Below are 24,209 nucleotides of genomic sequence, written 5' to 3'. Positions count from 1 at the left end.
AGCAACGGAGCGAAGAAGAGCGCATACGCCTGGAGATGAGACGCCTTCAGACGGAAGAGAATATGGCAAGAGACCGGGCCGACGCCCAGCGCGCCGCTGCCGGTGCCCAAAGAGAAGCAGATCTCACCAAGCGCGAAGTCGAGCGCGACAAGTTACAAGCGCAGCTAATGGAGCAGCTGATCCTCAAGGCAACACTCTCTCCCTCCGCCAGGGGTTCAAGGAACTCGTCGAGACAACAGTCAAGGGCAGCGTCTCCTAACCGAGCAAGCGACCCTGAACTTGACCAACAGACCAAGCCTATACCCCCCGCAGACCCCCTTCCCAGACCGGTCCAAGCGAGACCCAGCTACAAGGAAGGAGCGGCATACACTGCGGAGAAGCTAAATAAACGATTACAGGATCTAGAGGACCTGATAGAAGAAGAAGAGGGAGAGGAGGAGAACCAAGCCCGACGACAGCACAGTACTCCACCGGACCAGGAGGTCCAGTACAGCCCAGGCTATACCCCCGCGGCGCTGCGCTACAGACCCCCGACTCTATTCACGGGTGAGCACGACGCACGACCAGCCCCGAGGAATAGCACCTGGACCAGCGGGCCATGGTACCCTGTCGGTACCAGCCCACAGAGAGGCGCAAGAGGAGACTCGCCTAGGAGGTCTCTCCCCCAACGCTCGCCGATGTATCAGCCATCCACGGCGTCATACATTGCCACGCCGTCGTTTCCAGACTTCACTTATGAGAATCGAGCACAGTACACGGAGCTCCGGATGTGCTTAGAGACAATGATGGTGGATGTCGCTGATGAACGCCACAAGTATGCAATATTACTGAAGCACCTGAAAGTACCGCGAGCGCACAATATAGCGCTAGCCTATGCCACCTCTACGACCCTATACACCGCGGCCCTAGCAGCGCTGGACCAGAGATATGGACGTATATGGGATTACGTAATCCAAGAGATAAGGCATATTGATCGCCTACCCCCAGCAACAGACAATCGCTCATTAGACGACCTGTCAATCAAAGTGCAGTCCCTGGTAGGGATGCTGGGAGCGCAACGGGAAAAGGGCATGCATGAGCTATACGCCAACTCTAACGTCGAGAGGATTTTGGAGAAGCTGCCACCCGCAAGACAGGAGCGTTTTAGGCGGCAGAGAGACTACCGGGATCCTAACGGCCCCGAGCCATCCCTCCTTGATCTGGCCGACTTCCTGGCGAGAGAAGTCAGCAGCTTACGACTGGATACGTTCGGGCGGAGCACGCCAAGCTCCAGAGAGGGACCCAGGAGAATAAATGATGGAAGAAGATCGGTGACTGTCATGCACCAATCAGAGTCAGTACCGAGCAGTAAGAGCCACAGTACCCCCTCGAGAAAAGAGAAGTGGAAGATGGTGTGCCCCTACTGTGAGAAAGAACACTGGCTGTCACAATGTGACCTGTTCACAAAGATGAATGCAGAAGAAGTGAGTCAATGGATAAAGTCCAACAGGCGCTGTTACCGATGTGCGCGCAGTCACATGGCAGCCGAATGCCGCCTAAAGAAAAGGTGCAGTCGGTGCGACGGAGCCCATCTAGATATACTACACGACAGTAACAGAAGACGGCCTTCACCTGCACCATCGAGCGGCACCAAGGCAAGTGTCATGTACATTGACCCCACCAGCAGCAGCGGCGCCCAAGTGCTCTTAAAGGTAGTCCGTGTGACATTGAGCTACCAAGATAAAGTCATGGACACTTACGCCGTCCTTGATGACGGGTCAGAGAAGACCCTTCTGCTCGCGTCCGCTGCGGCCCAGCTGGGACTGCGGGGGAGCGAGAACCAAATGACGATTCGGACAATAAGAAGAGATTTAAAGACGATAAAGGGCGAGAATGTCTCCTTCACTATCGCAGCAAGCGGGCAGCCAGAGCGACGGTATAAGATTACAAAATGCTTTCACCAGCCAAGAAATAGGACTATCGCAGTACACCTACCCCATCGCCAAGCTGATGGATAAATATGTGCACCTGCGTCAACTACCTATCCCGCTCATAGACGGCGCCACCCCGACCCTGCTGATAGGCTCCGACCATGCAGAACTTATAGTCCCGATTGACCGGGTCCATACAGGACCCCGAGGCTGTCCTGCAGCAGTCGAGACCCGCCTAGGGTGGACACTACAAGGCCCCCTCGCTAAATCTCTCAACCGAACAGCAGCCACTAGCTGCCTCCACTCCAGAACGACAGAAGAAGACACCACTCTCCTGCAGCATGTCGAGAGGCTATGGACACTAGAGACAATGCTCTTTAAGAACGAAAAGAAAGATATTCGTTCTAAAGAAGACATTTACGCCATCAACCTACTCGAGCAAGGGACAAAGAGAGTCACAGTCGGCGGAGTGATGAGATACGCAACTCCACTCCTGAGGCGAGAGGGAATGCCCACCTTTCACGCAAAGAAAGACGCCACGGAGCGCTATCTATTGAACACAGAGCGGCGCCTAGCCAAAGACCCCGCTCAAGAGAGTGTATACCGCGCTGAGATTGAGAAGCTAATCACAGCGGGACACGTGACAAAGATTGACATTAAAGAGGCCGATCAGACGACCGAATCATGGTACGTGCCGCATCACAAGGTCCACCACAACGGCAAGGATCGCATTGTGTTTAACTGCAGCTACCAGATCGGATCCCAAAATCTGAATAAAGAGCTCTTGCCCGGCCCCACACTCGGCCCCTCCCTACTGGGCGTGCTACTGCGCTTCCGCCAAGACAAGGTGGCTATCAGCGGGGATATCAAAGGGATGTTCCTGCAGGTGAGACTAGTGGAGGAGGACAAGCCCCTGCTGCGGTTCCTATGGAGAGAGAGGATCGGAGATGAGAACCCAGCCATCTACCAGTGGGAAGTACTCCCCTTCGGAACCACATGCAGCCCGTGCTGTGCTACATTTGCACTACAGAAACACGTCGCAGAGGACCCAGCAGCAGATGAAGAGGTCCGACACAGTGTGAAGAACAGTTTCTACGTGGACAACTGTTTACAAAGCGTTTCGACTCAAGAAGAAGCCGAGGCTCTCCTAATCAAGCTACGCGCCTCCCTGATCAAAGGCGGCTTTGATCTCAGGCAGTGGGCCAGCAGTGACCCGCACGTATTGCGCAGCCTCTCCCCCGCGGACAAGGCTGCCAGCAGCGAGACCTGGATGGCGACCATCCCAGGAGAAGCCCAAGAAATGACACTAGGACTAGTCTGGCGCTTCAAAACAGACTCGCTCCACTATAGACACAAACCCCTGACTCCAGAGCAGGGAAGGTCGACGGCGACACCGACCACCAGACGGAGTGTGTACAGAACACTCGCCAGACAATATGACCCGTTGGGATGTATTCTACCTTACACCACCAGGGCAAAGATGATTGTACGAGCACTATGGGACAAGGACCAGGGCTGGGACGACCCAATACCCGCACACCTTGCCTCCACATGGAGAGAGTGGGAGACGGAACTCCGCTCACTCCCAGGCGTCAATATACGCCGCAGCTACTTCCCATCCACAGTGAGGCCAGAGACATGCAAGATTGATCTACACGTCTTCAGCGACGCCTCCGAAGTAGCCTATGGATCGGTGGCCTACTTGCGTGCCCAAGAGAAGGGAGGAAAGATACACACTGCTTTCATCCTGGCTCGCTCAAGAATAGCCCCACGAAAGCAACAATCTATCCCGCGTCTAGAGCTCTGCGCAGCCCTAGCAGGAGCGCATCTAGCCACGTTAATCCAACGTCAACTCACCATTCCGGTGCACAGAACAATCTTGTGGTCAGATTCCACGACAGTACTCACATGGATCAAGTCTGATTCATGCAGATACAAAGTCTTCGTGGGAGTCAGAGTCACCGAGATTCAAGAGTTAACAGAAGCAGCGAGCTGGCGGTATGTGGACACCAAACACAACCCAGCTGACGTCATCACCCGAGGAATGTCCCTAGATGACCTCACCCGTCGCAAGATCTACAGTGACGGACCAGAATTCCTCAAGCTCCCGGAAGAAGAGTGGCCTACGCCCACCCCACGGGAAGCAAGTAAAGAGGAGGCTGAGAACAAGAAACCTATGTTCTGTGGACTGAGCACAGTCGCCTCCACAGACCCCAACATAGATGACTGCATTACCCTACAGAGTGCGCAACTAAAGACATTCCTGTGGCACCACCCAGAGAGTCAGTCCACCACTGACATTTCAGCAGCTGACTACGAAGAAGCAGAACTTCTTCTACTACAACGAGCCCAGAGAGACTCGTTCCCCGATGAGCTAGACTGTCTACAGGGAGGAAAGCCCGTCCCATCAGACAGCAGACTGCTCCACCTGGCACCCGAGAGTGACGCCCATAATCTCATCAGAGTGGGTGGTCGCCTGCGGAGAGCCCCCGATCTACCGGATGACATTAAGTACCCGATAGTCTTGAACAGCCGACACAAGGTCACAGAGCTGATCATAAAGAAATACGACGAGGATGTACACCACGCAGGAGCAGAGAGAGTCTTCGCGGAGATCAGACGTCGCTATTGGATACTTCAAGGAAGAGAAGCGGTGCGACGCTTCCAGCGAACCTGTCTAGACTGCCGAAAGTGGCGCGCGCAGCCCAGCATACCACGGATGGCTGACCTACCCCCCTGTCGCCTCCGACTCGGCGACAAGCCATTCCACTCCACAGGCATGGACTGTTTTGGCCCGTTGTATATAAAGAGAGGAAGAGGAACCGAGAAGCGGTGGGGTATTGTATTCAAATGCATGACCACCAGAGCGATACATATCGAGCTCCTTCCGACCATGAGCACAGACTCATTCCTTATGGCCTTCCGAAGATTCACATCACGAAAAGGAAAACCGTCTACATTGTTGTCTGATCACGGGACAAACTTCAAAGGCGGAGAAAGAGAGCTGAGAGAGAGCTTCCAAGCTATGGGCCCAGAACTTAAGACCCACCTCGCTCCATCCCAGATTGACTTCCAGTTTAATCCCCCGAACGCACCCCACTTCGGTGGAACCTGGGAAAGAGAAGTACGTTCTATAAAGACAGCCCTGTACGCCGTGCTTGGGGCCCAGACTGTGGCGGAGGAAGTCCTAATGACAGTCCTCACGGAGATCGAGGGAGTATTGAACTCCAAGCCCCTCGGTTACGTCTCCAGTGATATAGCAGATGTCGACCCAGTCACCCCCAACACACTCTTAATGGGGCGGCTGGACCCCGCGCTACCCCAGACAATGTACAGGCCTGAAGAAGCGAACGGCCGAAGAATGTGGAGGTACAGTCAAGTGCTAGCTGACAAGTTTTGGAGCAGCTTCCTACTCCACTACCTACCGTCTCTACAGACCCGCCAGAAGTGGGTAAAAGAGAGAGACAATTTGACAGAAGGAACAGTCGTCATGATTATCGACCAGTCACTACCCAGAGCTATGTGGCCGGCTGGCCGCGTAAGCAAAGTGATCACCGGTGCCGATGGCAAGGTCCGAGCAGCTGAAGTGCTCGTCCAAGGGCGAACTTACACACGACCCGTGGCGAGGCTAATAGAACTGCCCCGACTCCCAGACACTATCGATGATGACCATGACCCCATGACTTTGTGAGTTGACTGACCCTTACAGCGGACCTTGAGTGGTAGACAGTGCGGTTAATCTGTCTCTGCTTAGCTAATTAGGTGGGACTAATTAGGGGGCGGCTGTTGTGAAGGATCAGATTAAACCGAATATATATATTTATTTATATATATTTAATAGTATTTGTATATCGTTTGATATCCCCTGTATATTCCTTGTACAATATGCACTGAATATCCCTTTAGTCTACTAACAGCCCATAATAGTTTCATTCTACCATTGGACGAGAACCTGGCGCCAGCAGCCATACCCCTAGGTTCAAGTTCAATCGTGCCGACCAACATGTCGTGGCAAGCCCGGTTCCGCGTAGGAATACGTCTGGCGAAATACGAATGGTACTATTTGTTCACAGCGCATATATATATGGCGCAAGTAAAGTAGAACTTTCTTTTAGTCCATTAGTTCTTTACCCTCCAACCTAAGTAACAGACGCAAAGCCTCACCCACGACGCACGTGTGGTGCAGTAAGGCCTACTTGGCCTCAGAATAGGCATTGAGATATCGTGTGGATTAATAGTTGAATTGTCATAGTTTGGCACTATACCGTCGAGTTGGACGTATTTCTATTAAGCTAATAATAGTCTATTATGTATGGTGCATCGTTCGGTTAGAGTTATAAAGTGAGCAGTACCCCCATCGTTCCTGACGTTATCTGGAGTCTTAACCAGGCTGGGCAGACCACGTGTGGTGCTTGCATCCGAGGAGCTCCGGGCCAGGACGAGTGGACCTGTACATTGGATTACTTTACCCGGACAACGGCGAGCCTTCCACGGCTTGGATTATCTACATGCTTTGGGTGCTTTGATTATTCCATGGATAACGGCCAACACTGCTGAGTGTTGGAACTACCCCCCGGAGAGGAGTCCAGGTGAGACGGCGCTCTACCCCGAGTGAGGTCGCCTCACGTCTCTTCATCTGTGGACCGGCAGCTACCGTCCACCAGAGGGTCCAGCTGTATTCATCTGCGGACCGAGGTTCTGTGGGCATCGTGTTCAGGACTCTGAATTCTCCCAATAAATCGTCGGCCAGATGGGATACCGCCAGCGGCTCTTCTAACCCCCCCCTACTGTCTTACAACCAGCGGGACCCCCCCCCTTTAGTGTATCCAGCTATAATCATTTAAGTACCATCGCTATAGTTCCCTAAAGAACCAGGTTGTATATTCGCTCCCTGCGTAACCAGAGATTGGACATTCAATGTTGATTTACCTACGAATACTCATTTGCCATACAAGTGCATTTCAAATCATAAATGTCATTAAGTGAACGTTGTATATACCCTTTGCTATATAAAATATTCGATTTATACATTTGTGTGGACTTCGTTTCATCAGGTGGGAAAGTGTTCATCATATCTATATCATGTACTGGATGGCCAGAAGTTAAAGTACAAGAGGTAGTGGTTTAATAATACCATACTTATCAATACAGTCAGGGAATTGTACCCCTCAGTTACACTACAGAAGGTTAACCCAACCGTCTGTGGTGTGGTAGTGAAAGGTTAACCTTCTGTAGTGTGGCACAATGATTTCTAAGGCAATCATGTGACTGAGAAGGGAAAGCAGTCTACCACCTCTATTATTATTATTATTATTATTATTATAACTGATCAAGATTTCAAGAGGTTTATTCATTACATACAAGACATAGTTGTCCCACTATGTCCTGAGAGAGTTATTCCAATGTACAGTTTTGCTTGTACAGTGTTCCCCACCCACCCACCCCTCCTACCCAACCCCACCCCACCCAACCACCTCCAATGTACAGTTTTTACGTATTTGCAAATCTGGTATGTCATAAATGTATAGATGTAGCAGTACTGTCTATCTGTATGTCATGTATGTCATATAATTCCTGATGAATTGAAAATGAGGGACCCTGATGTAAACAAGACGAAAGTCTTTCTCTGGTCTGCATCCCCTTAAGTTTCAAGTTCAAGTTTCTTTAATAGTTGTCATACAGAAGTACAGAATACTTTTATACAAAATGCTTCTTACTGTTACGCTCCAGAGACTGTGCAAGACAAGATAAGTATGAAATAAAATAACATAGTATAGCATGTAAATTAGGAGTAAAAAAAAAATTGGTCACAGTGTTCAGTATAGACATATGTACAATGTTCGATGCAGAATAGACGTAACTGAGTTACCATATAATATACAATACTGTGCAGTGTACTAATACAATACTATATAGTGCAAGGCAGAAATGGGATGATGTGCAATTTAGGTACAATTTACAGTGGGTGTACGAGTTGTAGTGCAAATCCTTTATCAATAAATATAAAGTGTGTTTGTGTGGTTTAAGTGAGTGTGTGCGTGTGGGTGTGTGTGCTGTGTGCATTTGATGGTTGTTGCATAGTGTTTATTGTTCGTTTAGCAGCCTGATGGCCTGGGGATAGAAGCTTCTTCTGAGTCTTTCTGTGCTCGCCTTAAGACTCCGGTATCGCTTGCCTGACCGCAGCAGTTCAAAGAGGCAGTTGTTCGGGTGGCTCGAGTCCTTAATAATTCTCTTAGCCTTCCCCCTGCACCGCTTGTTGTAAATGTTCTGGAGGGTGGGAAGCCCCCCTCCAATTGTGCGTTCGGCTGAACGTGTCACTCTTTGTAGTCTGCTACGGTCTTGTGCAGTGCTATTCCCAAACCAGGAGGTGATGTTGTCAGTCAGGATGCTCTCTATTGTACATGAGTAGAAGTTCCTAAGGATCTTCTGACTGACTTGGAACTTCCTTAGGCGCCTGAGGAAGTAGAGGCGTTGTCGTGCCTTCTTCACAACACTGTCAATGTGTGTGGTCCATGTCAAGTCCTCGGATATGTGGGCTCCGAGGTACTTGAAACTGTTCACTCTCTCAACCGGTGCCCCGTCGATGCTGAGGGGGCTGTAGTCCTTGACCCCCGACCTCCTGAAGTCCACAATCATCTCTTTTGTTTTGCTGACGTTCAGGGAGAGGCAGTTCTCCTGACACCACTGTGACAGATTCTCTACCTCTTCCAGGTAGGCCCTCTCGTCGTTGGCAGAGATCAGGCCCACCACTACTGTGTCATCAGCAAATTTGATGATTGTGTTGTTGTTCCGCTGTGCCACGCAGTCATGTGTGTACAGGGAGTAGAGGAGGGGGCTCAGAACACAGCCCTGGGGGGCCCCTATGTTGAGCGTGATGGATGAGGAGGTGCAGTTGCCTGCTCTTACCACCTGGGGTCTGCCCGTCAGGAAGTCCAGGACCCACTGGCAGAGGTCATAGTTCAAGCCCAGGTCCCTGAGCTTGGCTATGAGTTTGGAGGGGACTATGGTATTGAATGCTGAGCTGTAGTCGATGACCAGCATTCTCACATAGTTCCCCTGCCTCTTGTCCAGGTGTGATGCTGCTGTGTGCAGCACATGGGCTATGGCGTCCTCCGTGGACCTGTTGGGGCGATATGCAAATTGCAGGGGGTCCAGGTTGATGGGGAGGGAGGAACAGATGTAGCCCTTCACTAGCTTCTCAAAGCACTTCATGGCTATGGAGGTGAGGGCTACAGGGCGGTAGTCATTGAGGCAAGCGGGCGTAGATTTTTTGGGTACAGGGATGATGGTGGACTTCTTCAGACAGGTGGGGATGACAGCCTGTTCCAAGGACAGGTTGAAGATGTCAGTGAATACCGGGGCCAGTTGGTCGGCACAGACTTTTAGGACGCGGCCGGGGATGCTGTCCGGTCCTGCTGCCTTCCTGATATTCACTTTTTTAAAGATCCGTCTCACCTCATGCTCTGTTACCCTGAACACTGAGTCTCCATCAGCAGACCCCCCCCCCCCCCCCCATTGCCGTGGTTTGTAGGCTGGTGTTGTTATTCACAGCCTCAAACCTCGCATAGAAGGAATTGAGATCATTTGCTAAGGAGATGTCACTGTTCAGTTTGAGGGGGGTGCCTTTGTAATCTGTCATTGTTCTGAGGCCCTGCCACATGCCTCTAGAGTCAGCCTGTTCAAACTGAAGTTCAACTTTATCCCTGTAACGCCGTTTTGCCTCTATTACTGCTCTCCTGACGTTGTATCTTGCCGTCTTGTGTTCTTCCATGTTGCCTGTCACCAGCCCTGTGTTGTATGCTGATGTGCGCACTTTCAGAGCCTCACGGACGGATTTATCTACCCAGGGCTTTTGATTTGGGTAGATTCTAATTGTGGTAGAGGGGATTGTTTCTTCTACCAGAGTACAGACAAAGTCAAGCACCGTTTCAGTGTATTCGTTAATATTGGCTGTGTTATCACGGAATACCCTCCAGTCTGTGCATTCAAGTGCAGCTTGGAGTGCCTCCCCTGATGTCACGGTCCAACGCTTAACCCAGGGGTAGGCAACCCTGCACTCGGGGGCATTTTCATAGGCACAGGGGGCAGCAGTAAAAAAAAATAAAAATAAAAAAAAGTATATATATATATTTTGTTTTGCTCTGAAATATTATAGTGAAATATTTTGCACTGTTGTCGCATTTATCTTGTTGAAATCCTCCCACAGGTTCTTTTTACTACCACATATTTAATTGAGACCCTTTATTTGTTTATTATTTCAATTTAGCTGGAAATACATTGCTACATCATTCAGTAACATTTGCAGAGCCTTATAACAAAAACATTATTACGGTCACCATTGTGACCAGTGGGATTAATCAACAAATTTTATTATTTATTTTTCTATTTCATTGAACATTGCACATGTTAAAAGCAATTTTTTTACTCAAAATGTGAGTATTACCAAGTCAACTTGTGTTCTTAAAACAATGACAATAAACATAGTTTTATTAGGTTGAAATAATGTGGTTGTGTACTTATTTTTTGTTAACTTATTAGATAGATTGAAAACTGAAAACCTTAATGCACAGTAACTGAACTCAATATTTTTAAGTTTTGGTAACTTATTATTATAATTTTTTTTACAGTGTAGTCTTGCGATCAATCAAAACTTATTTACACGATATACCTCACATTCACCCTCCATTCACATCCTGGTGTTCTCCTGGTGTTCTCCATTAGGCCTGTAGGTGGAGCTATGACAGCACACGTACAGTACACACACCGATGGTGCGTGATGTGTCCAAAAATTAATGGGCAAATGTGAGTGAAATGGTCGCACTGTATGCAGCTGTTTGTCTGCATTGCATTCCCCCCCCCCCCCAACTCAGATTTAGGGTTGATACAACCATCATAATAATATTGTTAATAATAACAATAACAATAATGATGTAATAATGTACAAATTATCATTAAAAATACCTTATTATAAGAAAAAAAATGTACGATGCATGGAATATTGTTGAGGCACACTAGTTACAACTATATTTCAAACAGGCACTCCATGTCAAAAAGGTTGCTGACCCCTGGCTTAACCTCTCGCTAGACCACCAGCGTTCGCTTGAGACTTTGTTTATACTTTGGCAAAAGAAAAATGGCGGCGTGATCGGACTTACCGAATGGGCTAAGAGCCTGTGACTTGTACCCATTCTTAAATTGCGAGTATACATGGTCTAATATGTTCTCGCCTCTGGTGGGACAGGTCACATGCTGATAGAAATTCGGCAACACATTTTTAAGACGCGCGCTGTTGAAATCGCCCAGAACCAGAATGGCAGCGTCAACGTTAGCTATCTGTTGTTTGTTTACCTCGTCGTGAAGTTTTGAAAGTGCGACCCCAGTGTTCGCGTGTGGTGGAATGTACACTCCGATGAGGATGATGGACGTTAACTCTCTTGGGAGGAAGAAGGGTCGACATTTTATCGTGATAAACTCCAGGTCTGGGGAGCAGTGGTTAGACAGTTCCTTTGCGTTGCCTAAATCGCACCACTCCTTGTTTATCATGAAGGCAATGCCGCCTCCTTTCTTCTTTAGTGACTCTTCTGCCGTCCGGTCCTTGCGGAGAACGAAGAAGTGGTCTGCCGGTTCTATTGCGTGATTCGGGACATCTGGACTCAGCCAAGTTTCTGTGAAACAGAGGACGTTACGTTACAATCCCGAATGTCCCTCTGGAATTGGATCCGTGCTCTGATGTCGTCCAGTTTATTTCCTATCGATTGCACATTGGCCAACAATATGCTGGGCAATGTGGTTCTGTGTCGTTTGGACCTCAGTCTGTTTCGGACCCCGGCTCTCTTTCCACGTCTTCGCGGCGGCTTCTCCTGGTCTTGGCCATGGCCATAACAAAGGATCTCGGCGGGCCATTGCTGCTGTTCAGCGATCCGATCCAGAGAGCAATCCAATCGGTAAGTTTTCCTTAATCCAATGTCAATGATTGACTGACGGTCATACACATATAATGCACCAACAGTTGGTGCAAATAAAACTCCTAATACTATAAAAATTAACAAAAGAAAGCACAGTCTCGACGGAGCGATCAGAAAGGCAGCCATCGGTGCAGCGCCAACCCTCAAGTATTATAACAACAATACCTTAACAATTGTGTGTATTGAGCTGTACTGTATTGTACCCATTCTGCAATCTGTTAATAAAGTTTTCAATCAATCAATCAATAGTGAAATGAAGGTGGCCATGCCCGCTTCGATTGTGCAAAAAATACAAATAATAATATAATAAAATAGAATAGATAATAGTAATTGTTGTAGGTGATGGACAATACTGTTATTGTATTACTGTGTATCCTTTATGAAGAACATACACTGCATATAAAAAAGAACATTAGCAGCACCTACTCTTTTCATGAAAGTAGGTTATGCCACCCCTCCTTACAACATAAAAGGATTCTTTGATGTTGGGTTTGAAGCATTATAGACCTTTGTCGTTTTCACAAAATGTGCTGACTAAGTGAAAATGATGATCTCTCATTGATTTTTTTTACCTATGACTGCAAATCAGTTCAGTAGTGAAGGGGAGGTGTAGGATAGATAGTGAGGAGGATGCTAAAGATAGATTTACGAGCCTTGAGGCGTGGATTGTGGAAAAGCGGGTGTAACACAATAATAGGAATGTGTTCCTAATGCTTTGCTTTGTACACAGTATTTTCTGATACTATACTATGAATAGTTATATTATGCAGTTGTAGAATTAATGTCAGCCTTTAATGCAGGTGAGAGCTGCACTGGCTTCCCATTGCTGCACAAATCTGCTTCAAGGTTCTTGACCTGGCTACTGTGCAGGGGCACGGCTCCCGCCTACCTCCAGTCAATGGTCTCTAACTACACGCCCTCAAGACCCCTATAACTCCACACCTTCTGTCCGCCTCAGACCCACTCCTATTTGGGCCCCTGGGGGGTCATCAAAGAGAAGCAGGCTATTATCTGTCTTGGCTCCACAATGGTGGAACGAACATCCCACCAAAGTCAAGACAACTGAAACCACCAGTCAGGACAGCTAAAGCCCAGCCAATTGTCCGATGTCGACTAAAAACACACTTCTTCAATCAATATCTGAAATTTAAAATAAAAAAAATTATAATTATTTCTAACTGTCTTTTACTATTATGCACGTTGTACCCTTCCTGCTGACTTGTTGTACAGAACTTGGATAATAGTGTCAGCTAAATGACTAAATGTAAATGTAAATTGTTATGGTTTGACACCGACCCCAAACGCAAACGGCACAGAGAGAGTTGTTTCAGAGTTAGCCAAAATCAAGGGCGTGTTTATTTACTGAGTAAACAGAAAGAATTTGGTGGAGAACAGAACAAACTGGGAAACAGGAATGTGAGGAATGTTTGCTGCTCTGCAGCTTCTCCCGGGGGGGTGACGCTTGTGGAATTTGTCCGTGACGTATGAGCCGCTCTGCAGAATCCTCCCAGCATGTACTCCGGGGTGGAGGCGGATAGGGAGAGAGAGAGAGTCCGAGTTAGCTCAGTGCACAATTGTAAACTGACAGGTGACTGGTGAAGTGACTTGTCCAAACAATAAATCCAAGTGACAGAATCTTCGGTGTGAAACACACAGTGAGCAATGTCCAAACAATAAATCCAAGTGACAGAATCTTCGGTGTGAAACACACAGTGAGCAATGTCCAAACAATAAATCCAAGTGACAGAATCTTCGGTGTGAAACACACAGTGAGCAATGTCCAAAGTGAATATCCAACAGGCAAAAAGGGTGAGAACAGTCTGAACGAAAAACAGGATCTCTTCAGTGCTTTAACACACGCAAAAACGATTGAATCCAAAAGACTGTCTTTACAAAAACTCACCAGAGCGCATACGTGAAGCGGGCGGATCAAACAGGGCGAGCGCTTCGTAACGGGGAAGCAGGTTCTCCAAACGGGATACTTCTCGAGAGTCCTGGGAGGCAAAGAACAGGGAAAGCAGCGACGGAAGGAACAAGCAAATGCAGAGAATATTTCAGAACGATCCAACATTGATAATAGGGGAATCAGGGTATATAAAGCCAAGGGGTGCTTAATGACAAGCTGTGACAGCTGCGGGATGAAATTGATCATTGCTCCAGAAGCGTGTGGTTGGGGGAGCACCAATCAAACGGCATCTACAGGAAGAAGCGCGTGGAGAGGAGAATGCAATTAATTAACCGAAATCCCTTAAAGGAACAGAGCGAGTGGGTGAGCAGCGGACAAAACCTCACAGTAAATGAATTCTTTTTGGGTGTGTAAAGGGGAAAATATAGTCACGGCAAAGTAGACCTTTTTTTATTCTATTTATTTTTGGGCTTTCTGTATTTTTCACCCATCTCAATTTAGTCGTTATGCCAATTCCCTTCCTGGTTGTTGCGCGCATTGCCCCACTGTCGGCCTTGGAAGGGTGTAGAACTACCACATGCCTCCTCCGATACATGTGGAGTCACCAGCCGCTTCTTTTCACCTGACAGCAAGGACTCCCACTGGGGGAACGTAATGCCTGTGAAGGTTCACGCTATTTCCCCCCAGATCCCCTCCCTGCTGAACAGGCCCCCCGACCGACCAGTAGGAGTCGCAGTTTACAACGACCAGGACACATACCCCGGCTTCCCACCCGCTAACACTGCCAATTGTGTTAGTAGGGACGACTAACCAAGCCGGAGGTACCGCTGACAGCTGGATTCGATCAGAGTCTCTGTGGTTGTAGGCGAGTGCTTAGTCCAATGCGCTACTCAGCCGCACCCTGGCAAAGTAGAACTTTTTGAGCAAAAATATGTTTATTTTCCTAACAAGAGACAAACAAAAAGGCACAGTTTTTTTGAGTTATTGTGGTGTGGTGTGTGCAGCTTTCCGGCGTAAGATGACCTTTTCAAACCAAAAACGGGGACACTTAAAATATATATATTTTAAAAAGGGTACCATTATGTTGATGCACACACACATGTAATGCACTTAACTGGGATTGATGTGAAGTTGTTAATCTTCACGCTCACACTCTGTTAGTTTGAAGTGCCGGATAACTATCGGAAGAACAGCCATTGACAGTAACGGTTGCTTGATTGACCGGGGGAAGACAAAATATTGGGGCAGGTGTAGTTTGCCTTCTGGTTGGTGGGTTTTGGCGTTTCTTTTTTTCTTTTGAGTAACTTGATTCGCCTGTCGGTGCAGAACCAGATTTGGATATAGTCTTTGCATAATATAATGTTCTAATTCACCAATTGTTAAATACAATCTACAGTATCAATCGTCTCCTGGGTTTTCAATGGAGGGCTCGACATCGTCTTGGTAAAGTGAGCTACAGTAAGCTATACAAATGAAATAGCAAGCTTGTTTTTGTCTAATCACTCAGTAAAACATGGTTAACCTATCAACCTCCGCTCGTACGGATGTTACAGCTTTTATTTGCAGACAACACGTTCCCATCAGGAAAAGTACAATGGGTACGTAATGACCACGGCAAATAAATAGACTGCAGCTATATTGATCCTTCAATGAACTAATAGAAAATGTATTTGGTTACATTGATTGAGGTATTAGCATAATAGATTCTGTCAGAAAGAGATGCAAGCGCATGTCCAAAGCATCATAGCATCAGACAATGACATTGATTGACTCACCTACAGACAAATCAGTGTTGAATTCAGACACGTGGTGCAATGTTGATGTTTTTCTATTAGTTAAAACCAGGACAATTTGGTAGTGAATGTGGAAAACCGGGACATATTAGCGTTTTACAGATAATTTGTCCAGACTTGGGACACAAACCGGGGCAATTCCAGACAAACCGGGACATCTGCAATTGGTTCAAATATCAAGTTCAAGTTCCTTTATCAGTCCTATACGTTAACACAAGGTCAACGGTACAATGAAATGTGTTGGAGAACAAGTAAGATCAATTTTTTTTTATTAATCACATGAATGAATGGTTGATTGGCTGTGACAGCCCTCTGCTGCTCATTGCCTCAGTGACTGAGGTAGCATGTACTGTGGTAGCATCACAATCCAGCCCCCTGAATCACACACGTCTGAAGCACACATGTCTGAATTGCACACACGTCTGAATCGCACACATGTCTGAAGCGCACACGTCTGAAGCACACACGTCTGAAGCACACACGTCTGACCTTTTAACACATTTCATAATTAACATTAAGGTCTGTTATCATCTGGAGGTATTCGATTTAGTTGGGGGCCTTAGGGATATTTTCGTGCAAATTTGTGCAAAAGCATCAAATTTGGCCCAGATGTAGCCCGGGGTATGCTCAATTGATTCAGCCAGGGCGCCCGAGCCGGCGACCCCCGGGGCCACCCTGGTGGCCAAATCAATATGGCCGCTGTCCATGGAATGCTTATCTTTACAATTGGGTGTGTCTGGACCCCTAATTTGCATATTTCCAAGATGGCGACTACCCGAAAGTGAGTTTTACCAGAACTTTTGTTTTTTCTGTCTATAAAAGTGAAATTCTATATAACATATAATTATGTCAGAATCCGAATCAGACTGATTGCCAGGCAATATTTATAATGTCAAATAAACCTAAACAACAATTGGTTGTCAGGCGTAACAACAATAACAAAGGCGAAAACATGACAGAACAACAATAAATACTGCACAATACACAAACAATACAGAATCATACCCCACATTAGCCCAAAATGACAATCCATTGTACCACATCAAGGTGCTCAGTCTATAGATATAAGTTTATGGGGATGGATGTGCTCAGTCCTTTTTATTTACCATGGTGAGTGTTTGTGGATAGAAGCTGTAGGTGAAGGCGGTTAGGTGGCGTAGCGGAGATTGCGTTCGTCACCAACCCCGGAGCTGTGAGCTGGATTCGCTTGTTCGAATCCAGCTCACAGCTCCGGGGTTGTCACCAGCTTGGCTGGCCGTTCACACTAATACAATTGGCTGTATTAGAGGGTGGGAGAAGCTGGCGGGTGGGTCCGGGTCGTTGTAAACAGCGACTCCTACAGTTCGGTCGGGGCGCCTGCTAAGCGTGGATAGGACCTGAGTGGGATAGTGTGATCCTTCCACACGCTACGCCCTCTCAGGGAGGATCCGCGCTGCCAGGTGAAAAGAAGCGGTTGATTGGCTGGACGTGTGTCGGAGGAAGCACGTGATAGCCTCCACTCTCCCAGATGATCTGACTGTGGGGGGTAAGTGCGCAGCGACCAGGAAGGGGATTGGGAATTGGCATACGACTAACATTGGGATGGGGAGAAAATCGGAGGAAAAATGGAGGGGGAAAAAGATCATCAATAAAAAAAATAAAAAAATAAGCTGTATGTAGGTGACTATTTTTATATCATAATCACACAACCAGATTACTTATTGTCGTCTCACTGTAGTCTCGACCCTCATTGTTGGTACAGGCACCCTCACAGCCACATATTGAGGTGCAATGGACTCCAGCTTTGCAGCGCCCTCTACATGACTTTTTGCAGCCGCAGTGGAAGAGAATGGTGCAGGCTTTACTGGCATCTGCAAGATGAGTCCAGTAAGGTTCCCAAGTCTTGGTCGTGGAGTCCCAGTACCAGCTCTGTACCACCATGTACTGAACTCTGGGATATTTAGCTGGACAGAGGTCGCCTGGTTCCAGTAAAAGGGCTATACCCTTGCAAGTGATTCAGCCACTGCTGTTTCCATAATGTCTTGTGTGTCGAGTGCTACAAGGTCATTATTTGGTAGAAATGGATTTCTGTGGGTCTCCATAACCTCTGAAGGATTTGACATCTTTCCTGAACATGACCTGCAAGCTATTTGCCTCTTTGTGATGAGATGTTGACGATGATGTGCTGCTGTTATACACAGCTTCAAACTCTTGCACCAACCTGGCGCAGTCAGGCCCTGCCAGCATGAAGAGTGTGAGGGCTTCAGGGCTTTCATAGAGTCCAGATGCTCCACCACAGGACTGCAGGATTTTGTTTAATTGCTCCTGGGATTGATCTTTTGCAATCAAGCTGAACTTACGTTCTGACCACTGCACTACGAATTTCCCCTTCATGAACTCGTCATAAATGGCAAGATTTTTTTTCAGGCAGCTCCACCATGTCTCGAACATTGACGGGTAACCAGCGAGCGTAGTCTGTGTGATCCATCACGTGAAACCAAGCACAGAGCTCATCACACACTTGCATGTACAGCTTGAAGTGTCCTTCTCGGAGTGACCGAACAAATCGACAGAACAGTAACTCTAGCTCCATGATGGTAGACCAGTACTTGAACTGTGGAGACTCCACTTGAGATTGTTTGTCCCACCTTTTGAATGTTTCAGATGGGCCCAGAACATCCACACAATAAGCAGAGTATGCCTTCTGCTAGAGAATATGAAGGAACATGAGAGTGACTTGATGGACATAACGTGTGTGTTTAATATGGTGCTCATTGAGGGCAGACTGAGCTAATCCTGTAGTCAAGACCTGTGCCTGGGTAAGGACGGTGGTCCAACCTGAATTGCGGAGCAGCTTGCCCGCCATAAGGTGAGCTTTGTCTTCGATATGCAATGCTCCCATCATTACGACCAACTTATCTTCACCAAGTGTCGCAGGATATTGCCATTGGAGCTGCTTGGCTATAGCATACAATTGTTGATCAGCACCAAGGACAGCAATCTGGCCAGGATTCAGGAATGATGTGTCTTTCTGTGCTAGCTCCATTGCATGCTTCATCATGGATGCAGATGCTGCTTTATCTGGGAATAAGGGGTACACTCCTATCTCTGCACGAGGTTTCACTGTGTCATCATTCATAAGCTGCGAGTTATAACCTGACCATGTAATAACATCATCTTCACCTAGTGTCTCCTGATCGAGAACTCTTTTCCCATGCATCAACCAACTCTCATCTTTCACTTTGGCTCCACGCACAAGATCATGCAATGGTTGCACAGGATCAGTGCCACTTCTGGGTGCCAATATATCTATATTATATTATATATATTCATTGAGTTCCGCTGGCTTAACAATTGTATATGAGTCTGGAAGTTTGGGTGTGGATGAATCTTCAGTGTCGACTTTTATAGGAGGACGCTCAAGTCCTAGATGGTCATGAGAGATGATTTGTAGCACTCAGTGCAGTTCCATGGAACTCGTTCTGTGAGTAGTTCCCTTTGCTGTACCCATCTAGATTGTCAACATCATAGGTGAAGACATCCTGACAAAGATTAGTAGGAAAAACAATGCCTTGTACTTGCTATTTTCATTCTCGGTTTCAGGTTGGCATCTTCTGTATTAGCTGCACAGGGTTTGAGGAGTGCTGGACCCTGGAGGACAATATCATTGAACACTCGTAAGGGTTCGGCAACAGATGTTGTGAGACAGTTAATAATAATAATAATAATAATAATATCTTACATTTATATAGCGCCTTTCAGGAGACCCAAGGCGCTTAACAGGAGGGGGCAGCTAAGGGAGGGAACAGGAAACAACGTAACAACAAAATAATAATCAAAAGGAAATAAAGAAAGAAAATGAAAAAAAGGAAATCAGGCAGGGTCATTTACAAATTTGGTGAAGAGGTGGGTTTTGAGTTGGGGGTTTGAAGGAGTGCAGGGATGTAGCATTACAGATGTTTGGAGGGAGTGAGTTCCAGAGGGTGGGTGCGGCCACAGAGAAGGCTCTGGGACCAACAGTCCGCATGTTGGTGGTGGGGATGGAGAGGAGACCGGAGTCAGAGGACCGCAGCCTCCGGGGCGGGATGGAGGAGGTCAGCTAGATACCGGGGGGCAAGGGAGTGAAGGGCTTTGTAGGTCATGAGGAGGATCTTGAAATTGATGCAGGACTAGACTGGAAGCCAGTAGGGGTGATGTGGTGCCAGGACTTGGTGCGGGTGAGAACCCTGGCAGCAGAATTTTGCACATATTGTAACCTGTTCAGGGCATTGCTGGGTAGCCCTATTAGGACAGAGTTTGCATAGTCAAGACGGGAGGTGACAAAAGCGTGAATGAGAGTCTCTGCTACAGAGCCTGGGAGAGATGGCCGGAGTCTGGAAATGTTCCTGAGATGAAGAAAAGCTGATTTAGTTATTGTTTTTATGTGGGAATGAAAGAAAAGGGTGGAGTCCAGTATGACGCCCAGGTTGCGAACTTCTGGGGAAGGGTGGATTGAGCAGCCATCCACTTCAAGGAGGAGATCTCCAACCTTCCGGAGCAGTGACTGCTTGGCCACAACCATGAGCTCAGTCTTCTTGCTATTTAGCTTCAGGAAATTGGATGACATCCAGGCCTTGATGTCAAGGAGGCAGTTGACGAGGTGCTGTGGGGTAGAGGAGTGGAGGGTGAGTGTCATCAGCGTAGGAGTGGAAATTGAGACCATGTCGATTGTGAAGAGGAGTGGACCAAGAATGGAGCCCTGCGGCAGGGGTGGAGGTGGAGTTGCAGATGGAGATTAACTGTTTTCGGTCAGTGAGGTAGGACTCAAACCAAGTGAGAGCAGTCCCAGTAACACCCAGGTGGTCAGAGAGGTGGTTAAGGAGAATGGAATGGGAGACCATGTCAAAGGCCGCAGATAGATCCAGGAGGCTGATGTGACCGGAATCTGTGGCAATGAGAAGGTCGTTGGTGGCCTTGGTGAGGGCAGTCTCTGTGCTGTGATGTTTTCTGAAGCCAGATTGAAAGGGTTCATAGAGCTCATGGTTGGACAGGTGTTGGTGCAGTTGGGCAGCCACTGCTCTTTCCAGGATCTTGCTTAGGAAAGGAAGGTTGGAGATCGGTCGGTAATTCCCAAGGTCATCTGGGTCCAGACCAGGCTTCTTCAGGATGGGCGTGACTGATGCTGTCTTGAAGCTAGAGGGTACCCTGCCCGATTCCAGGGAGGAATTAATTATTCCCACGATGGTAGGGCACACGTCAGGTAGGCCAGCTTTGACCAGGACTGTGGGTAAGGGGTCAAGGGAGCAGGTGGAGGCCTTGGTGACCAGCTTAGCCACCTGGAGAGCGTCGATGGGAAGGAGACGTCAAATGTGTGGCCTGGTTGTAAGCAATACTTGTGTAAAACAAAGGCGGCCCTCATCAACATAATCGTGGTATGTCCATCCTGATCAATCTGGTTGGAATCATGACCTCTAGCTACTCTCTTAGCCACTTGTTCCTTGTTTGTGATGTATGTGTCCCTCCCTTTCTGGTGTTTACTCCATTCAGGCAGATATTTGAGGAGTTGTTGCTTGAATCTTGTTGTGTGGAGTTCATAATCAAGACACAAATGCGAAATGGGTCAATATTGAAACAGAAACGAAAAAGTTAAGGTAAAACTCATTTTCGGGGAACCGCCATCTTGGAAATATGCAAATTAGGGGTCCAGACACACCCAATTATAAATATAAGCATTCCAATGTGTTTCTAATGGCCAAGAAACATAATATAGACACCAAGTTTTTATTTGAAGCTCATTTGGTTCAAAAGTATTAGCCGAAACCTATTTCGGAGGGCGGCCATATTGATTTGGCCACCAGGGCGACCCCGGTGGTCGCTGGCTCGGGCGCCCTGGCTGAATCATTAGAACATAGTCTGAGCTACATCTGGGCCAAATTTGGTGCTTTTGCACAAATTTGCACTAACTTAGCCTCATATAGCCCTAAGGCCCCCAACTAATTGGATACCCTGGAGCCGAGCAATCTGATAGGACCTTTATTGTTTTTGTCTGCAATTACAGCAGATAGAGATCCAGTCTTCTGCTAGCAGTAGCACGTTAGCCAAGGTCTGAAACTGGACCTTGGTGCAGAGTGAATGCAGAGCCTGTAAATTACAAGGCAGTAAATTAATATTCTACATTCAAAACCACAAGGTTCTAATTAATTTACAGTAGCATCACGTTCACGTCACTTAAGAAACATTATAACATAGCCAAAAACCTTGCATTAGAACAGGGCATTAGAACTAACATTAGATTATAACGGGTCATTATAACTAACATTAGATTAGAATGTGTCATTATAACTAACATTAGATTATAACAGGGCATTATAACTAACATTAGATTATAACAGGGTGTGACGGCCACACCACTTGCCGCACATCAGCACTAATGTCGGTAACCACTACACTCCCTCACTACACTCCCTTTCTTTTCATTTTGTCCTTATGCATTGTTAACATCCATAATACCCATACACAAATCAAATAATGACACGACACATTATTATTGTTTCATATACCATACTTCCATCTTTATTTGCATTATGATATATTACAAGGTCCTAAGTTAGTGCACACTTAGTTTACATTGTTTATCATAATTGTTCATTTATCATTAGTTTGTATTTGCTCATGCTGTTTCTTTGTCTTACATGTTTGTTTGGTGTTCCGGTCGCGTTTTTTTTTTTGTAGCCGCAGTTTGCGGAGACGCTCTCCGATTGGCCACTCTCGTTTCTGGTCATGTGACATGTGCGCCCAATCGTGTGACGCCTGTTTCTTTCACCGGTTAAGCTTAGGCACTCTTTCGAAGTTGGTTAAGGTTAGAGTTTGTCTTAGAGCAGGGTAGAACACCAGCCCTGATTCCAAACTCTAACCTTAACCAACTTCGAAAGAGTCGCCTAAGCTTAACCAGTGATAAACTAGGCGTTAGGTAGTTTGCATGCTGTTTGAGGCGGAAATGGGCAAAGACACAGCTCGTCACGCGATTGGGCGCACATGTCACATGACCAGAAACGTCAGTGGCCAATCAGAGAGCGTCTCCGCAAACTGCGGCTACGAAAAAAAATTATGCGTTCCGGTCGGTGCTCTGCTCTTCCTGGTGGCAACTGGCAAAGGACCAGTAATTCTTCTTCTTCTCCTTTTGATTTTTATTGGCGGTTGGCACATCCTTCTTGGTGCTAGGGCTGGGCGATATGGCCAAAAACGTTATCGCGATAAAATTATAAAATTATTTTCATATAACTCGATATCGATAATTATCGTCGATATAATGTCTGTCAAGTTTAATTAACTTCTTATGCCCGGCGCTGATGGACGGGCTATTAATAGACTTGTTTTGCTGCTGCGAATGTCTCGAGTTGATGTCGTCATCAGTCCGCGCACGTTAGCAGTTAGCCAGAGCAAGCAGTGTATCCCATGACAATGTACTAAATATCCCTCAAATACTCCGTTCCGCCCCAATACATTGCAACGACGTCCACCGTATACCCCACACTACTATAACCGTGGCGTCAGAATTCACGCCACACACACACTCGGCACGTAAACTATAAAATAGCGCCGTGCAAGCGAATTATCCTAGCCAGCCAAACTATAAAATAGCGCCGTGCAAGCTAATTATCCTAGCCAGCCATGTTTCCAATGTACTAAATATCCCTAAAATACTCTGTTCCGCCCCAATACATTGCAACGACGTCCACCGTATACCCCACACTACTATAACCGTGGCGTCAGAATTCACGCCACACACACACTCGGCACGCAAACTATAAAATACCGCCGTGCAAGCTAATGATCCTAGCCAGCCAAACTATAAAATAGCGCCGTGCAAGCTAATTATCCTAGCCAGCCATGTTTCCAATGTACTAAATATCCCTAAAATACTCTGTTCCGCCCCAATACATTGCAACGACGTCCACCGTATACCCCACACTACTATAACCGTGGCGTCAGAATTCACGCCACACACACACTCGGCACGTAAACTATAAAATAGCAGAGTGCAAGCTAATGATCCTAGCCAGCCTTGTTTACTTCCCAGAGGTGCAGCGCGGGTCTCCTTCGCTCTCGGCCATCTCCTTCACTGATTGGTTGTTAGTGCGTGTGCTCATATCCAAGCTTGGAAAATCGATATATCGAAACTTTGCGACCACGTTTCATGTTTATTTCGAGGAAATAATTTATCGCTATCGTTTTATCGCACAGCCCTACTTGGTGCATTACCGCCACCTACTCTAGCTTGATGTAAAAGGACCAGTAATTGGAAGAGGCTGGATTTAAATACCAGGAGAGGCTGGCTGGGAGCAGAGCCTTATAATAAGAGTTCGGACACTCCCATAGGACTGCATTGTTATCGTGGAATGCGGAAGTGGAGCGCCTCGTGTGGAGGAGGTAGTTCCAAGCTCTGCGAGCAGGACGAGTTTCCAGCTTTGAACACGATTACTTTTCAATTTTCATTGTTTACGAGGCACTCTTGCTGGTAAGTTTACTTTACTTTACTTACTTTGTACATTTTAACGCATTAGCAGACCACTCATGGATTTAGTCAATATTGGTATTTTATGTAGCAAGCTTTAGTTAATGTTTATCGTAAGTTAATAGCTTGTTAGATTCTAAATGCAGTTAGATAACGTTACCA

This window comes from Notolepis coatsorum (assembly GCF_963971535.1).
Source record: "Notolepis coatsorum genome assembly, chromosome: 10".
NCBI classification, from domain to species: domain Eukaryota; kingdom Metazoa; phylum Chordata; class Actinopteri; order Aulopiformes; family Paralepididae; genus Notolepis; species Notolepis coatsorum.
This window is presented reverse-complemented; position numbering follows the sequence as displayed.